General features: G+C 66.7%; 1 pseudogene; it reads left to right on the top strand.

The window, feature by feature from the left end:
- LOC122410319 (uncharacterized) overlaps positions 1–147 on the top strand; it is a 3,664-nt pseudogene extending 3,517 nt beyond the window's left edge.
- Positions 148–5,000: the final 4,853 nt, after the last annotated feature.

The raw sequence follows: 5,000 nt of genomic DNA, 5'->3' as shown, positions 1-5,000 counted from the left end.
GCCCCCCCTGACCCCCCGGTGCGGTCGTAACTATGACTCTCTTAAGATAGCCAAATGCCTCGTCATCTAATTAGTGACGCGCATGAATGGATTAACGAGATTCCCACTGTCCCTATCTACTTCCGATATCAATAAAGATGAAAAGGTGCGCACGGACACTGGGTTGCCCACGACCCAAACATCGGGAGAGGGAGTTGCGAGGGAGAGAGAAAGGCCTGTCGTCGGCGCCGGCGCGGCCGCTTTGATGGCGGGGAGAGATTCGGTGGCCGGTAAGGGTACCCCCATGGGTCCGCCGGCTTCACCAGGGGCGAAGAGAAAAGCGCCGCCACTGTCTGACTCGGCTGGATCCTCGTCGGCGGCAGAGACCGCCACGAGCGAGCGGCCGGGTCCGGCCTCGTGGAAGAAGGTGGCCTCGAAGAGGCGGGCTGGAAAAAGGGCGGTCTATGAAGGCCGCAGCGGTGTGGTGTCGGACGGAGCGGTGTCCGACTGGTCCGCCGACATGGAGCTAAGCGACGATGCGGGCTCTCGGTCGGCGAAATCGCTCGCCATCGCCACCGGATCGAAGAGCGTCGCCACGGGCTCCGGGGTAACGTCGGGGGCGAAGCCACCCGAGTCCAGGAAGCCGAAATGGAAGGCGGCTCCGAAGAAGAGGGCGCCGGAGGGAGCCGCTGCGACTGGGCGTCCCGCGCGCCCCGCGCAGCGGCCGGGTGCCGCTGCAGCACCGGCCATGCCGAGAGCGGGTGTGCAGGTGCCACCGACGGCGTTTGGCGGCGAGGGGCCACCGAGGACGGTCAGCCCCGTGGAGCTGATGGCGCGTGCCGAGCAGCTGGTCGGTGAGATCAGGGCCCACGTGACGGACCCGGCGAACAAGGTGGTGAAGACCTCGGCCTCTTTCATCGGCGACAGGGTGGAGGGGATTATGTCCCTCCTCGTCGCCGTGACTGGCCGGGTCGAGAACCTGTCGGGCGAGTGCGCAGGGCTGCACTCGGCGACCGAGCTGCTGGTGCGCCAGGTGGCCGCGGGGGCAGGAAATGCCGGGCCGGGCCCGCGCCCCGTAGCTCCCGTGAACCCCGGGCGCCCGCTCACGTTTGCGCAGGCCGTGGGGGCACCGGCCCCCGGAAATGCTCAGCCGAGACCGGCGGAGGTGGCGGCGGCGCCACGCCCCCCTCGACCGCGCCCGCCGAGGCGGCCACCACGTGCGCCCCCGGCCAACGCCGTCCTTATAAGGGCGGCGGAGGCTGGCTCTATGGGGCCCACGGCGGTCAGGGACCGCCTGAAGGCCCTCGTGAACCCGGGGGAGGCGAACGTCTGCGTGACGGGTGTCAGAGTCGTTCAGGGTGGGGTCCTGGTTGAGACCCGCACGCAGGAGGAACTGCAGTTCTTCAGGTCGAGCGAGGCCATCCGCGAGGGTGGTCTGACCGTCGCTGCGCCGGAGGCGCCCCGGACTAAGGTCGCGGTGGTCGCTGTACCCGCGGGCGAGACGGAGGCTGCGGTTCTGACCGCCATCCGGGCCCAAAACGCCCCTGACCTTTCGGAGCAGGAGTTCCGCGAGTCGGTCAGGGTCGGCCGGAAGATGAACGGCAGGGGGCCTGGCCCCCGGAGTTCCATGTGGGTGTTGGAGGCCGAGCCTCAGCTCGCGACTGTGCTGCTGCGCAATGGGCGAGTCCTCCTGGGCTGGCACTCGTGCGCCGTGCGGGACTACGTCGAGGCGGACCGGTGCTTCCGGTGCCTCGGCTTCGGCCACTCGGCGGCGTCCTGCCGCAAGCGCACGGTGACGTGCGGCTGGTGTGCCGGTGATGGCCACGTGGCCGCCGGTTGCCCGGCGAGAGGGGGGCCTCCCTGCTGTGCAAACTGCAGGGAGCACGGCCTAGGCGCTGCCCATGGCGCGCTGGACGGCACGTGCCCCCTCTACCAGGAGGAGCTCGCCCTGGAAAGGGCCGCTGTGGCCGGCGAGCGGGACCGCCCCAGGGCCCCCCCGGCTGGTGAGCCGAACGCCGGAAATGGCTAGCCAGCACCCTGAGCCGGTAGTTGCCGGTGGGCTGGGCGACCCGGAGTCACAGAGACTCCGGGTCCTCCAGTTAAACTGCCGGCGTTCCCGGGGGGTGATGGCTGAGCTCGGCCAGGTCCTCGTTGAGGGCCGCTACGCCGCCGCCCTGCTGCAAGAACCTTATCTGCGGCGGGGGGGTGTCGTCGCGGGGCTCCCGGCCTGGATGCGGGTTTTTCAGAGCGGCGACGGTAAGTCGGCCGTGGTCCTCTCGGACGCGACGCTCGACGCCACGGTGGTGACCGTGCCTGGCGGTGAAGGGGGTGCTACTGTGTGGGTTCGCGGTGTTTTTGGTACTATGTACCTATGCTCCGTGTACTGCCGCCACGGGGCGCCGCTCGACAGCTACTTCCAGTATCTGGAATGGGTTTTTACCCAGCTGCGAGAGGCTCCCGTGATGGCAGGCATGGATGCGAACGCCGTGTCCCGCCTGTGGCACTCCAAGAACCGCATGAGAGGAGCCGAGAACGAGGCGCGGGGTGGGGAGTTCGAGAACTTCATAGTCGCTTGCGACTTGGAGGTCCTGAACGAACCGTCCCGTGAGTTCACGTTCGACGGGCCTGCGGGTAGGTCGGATGTCGACGTCACTCTGGCGAAGGGTGTTGACCGCGTGTACCGGACGAGGTGGGAAATCCTGCCGGATCTGGTGCACTCGGACCACAACGCGATTTGTGTGACCCTTCTTCGGAGAGACGGAGACGCCGATCTTCCGCTGCCTGTTCACAGGTGGCGGACCGCCGGCGTGAACTGGGGCGCTTATGGCGCCGCCTTGGGACTGGCTGCGGCGGGCGTTGACAGAGAGGCACTCGCGGCGGGCGGGCCTGTTGCCTTCGCTGAGGCGGTCACGGCCTTGATTCAAGGCGTGAACGACTCTCGGCTGGAGGCGGCGGGCACGGGGACGCGAAAGAGATCCCGCTGGTGGTGTCGGGAGCTGACCTCGGCGAGGAGGCTCGCGAGGCGGGGCAGGGTGGCCCTGCAGCGGTCGCGGAGGCGAGAAGACCCTCCAGAGGTCCAGGCAGCGCTCCGGGGTGCTTACAGAGAGCTGTACCGGAGCTACCATCGCCTGGTCCTCGAAAAGAAGGAAGGGGATTGGCGGGCTTTTGTGGGCGAGGTGGGCAACGCGGATCCCTGGGGAACCGTCTATAGGATTCTCAGGGGCCGGCGGGGCCCAGTCGACATCGGCGGCGTGAGGGTCGGAGGGGCGCTTGCAACCTCATGGGAAGCAAGTGCCAGGGCGCTTTTGGAGCGCTTCTTCCCGAGGCTTCCCGAGCGGGAGCCCCGAGAGGAGGTTATCCACCCAGTGCCTGATCCTCCTGCCCCCATAACGCCGGTAGAGATGAACCTCGCCCTGAGAAGGATGAAGCCGAACAGCGCGCCTGGACCGGACGGGATCACCGTCAGGATGGTCCGGGCGCTGGCTGCGTATGCCCCGAACCTGACCCTGGCCATGTACAACGGCTGCTTGGAAGCTGGAGTGTTCCCACCCCAGTGGAAAAGCGCCCGCGTCGTGGCCATTCTCAAGGGTCCCGAGAAGCCGCCTGACGAGGCTGGGTCGTATCGGCCGATCAGCCTCCTTTCGGTGCTGGGTAAGCTGCTGGAGAAGATCTTGGTCCGGAGGTTGGAGGCGAGAGAGGTTCACTCCCTCTCGGACCGGCAGTTTGGCTTCAGAGCTGGAAGGAGCACCGAGGACGCGTGGCACCTGGCCATGAGGGTGGTTCAGGAGTCTCCCCAGAAATACACACTCGGAACGTTTGTGGATTTTAGGGGAGCCTTCGACCACCTGAGCTGGGACACGATCCTCGGGATCCTGGGCGCCGCCGGATGTCCCGAATGGGGTGTCTGGCGGAGCTTTTTCAGCGGCCGACAGGCGTTTATGGCTTCTCGGTTTGGTCGTGTTGAGCTGGACGTCGTTCGGGGCTGCCCGCAGGGGTCGATGTCGGGGCCTATTCTCTGGAATCTGGCTCTGGACCCCCTGTTGCGGCGGCTCCGTGACGCGGAGATCGAGGTTGTCGCTTACGCCGATGACACGCTCTTGATCTCCTCGGGGGACACACGCCGGAGCGTAGAGGCTCGAGCGACGCAGTCCCTCGAGATGGTGAGAGAGTGGGGTGTCAGTGCCACGGTCGAAATCTCTAGGGATAAGACCGTGACCATGGTGCTCAGCGGAAGTTTCGCGGGCAACAGGCACCCCAGATTCCTCCTGGACGGGGACGCCGTGCCGTACAGGGAGGAGGTCCGGTATCTGGGGATACTCGTAGGCGAGCGGCTGACTTTTTGGCCGCACCTGCGGGAGATCCGGGGAAAGATCACCTCCCTGGTGTATCAACTGCGGCGAGTGATGCGGCGGGACTGGGGCCTCCGGCGTCGGACCATCGGGTCCTGGTACCGGGGGCTCTTCGTCCCGTGCGCGATGTATGGCGCCTCCGTTTGGGGGGGCTTTGTGAGGGCAAGAGCGACGGCGCGCGTCCTGCTCAACAGGGCCCAGCGTCCGGTCCTCCTCGCCGCGCTATCAGTATGCCGCACCGTCTCTACGGAGGCGATGACGGTGCTGATGGGGGAGCTCCCATGGGACTTGGAGGCGAAAAACTCCGAGGCGGGGTATTTTCTCCGTCAAGGAGTGCCCGTCCCGTGGACGTTCCCCGGGGCGAATGGGGAGGAGGTGCCGGGTACGAGGGCCCGGGCATGCGAGGCCGCGTGGGCCGAATGGCGAGGGCGCTGGCGGGAGTGCGAGAAGGGCGGGACGACTCGTCTCTTCATTCCCGATCCAGAAGGGCCCGCGGAGCTTCTGAGGGGGAGTTGCTTCGGCCTCCCGACGGGGTATTTGCTCACCGGACACGGGTCGCTGAACGAGTTTCTCTATAGAAGAGGACTCCAGGCGTCCCCAATGTGTCCGTGTGGCGAGGCGGAGGAAACTTCTCCTCATGTCCTGCTGGACTGCCCGTTGTACGAGGAACGG

Source organism: Venturia canescens, chromosome 4 (genome assembly GCF_019457755.1).
Source record: "Venturia canescens isolate UGA chromosome 4, ASM1945775v1, whole genome shotgun sequence".
NCBI lineage: Eukaryota > Metazoa > Arthropoda > Insecta > Hymenoptera > Ichneumonidae > Venturia > Venturia canescens.
The sequence above is the reverse complement of the archived record's forward strand: the minus strand, read 5'-3'. Positions and strand labels throughout refer to the sequence as shown.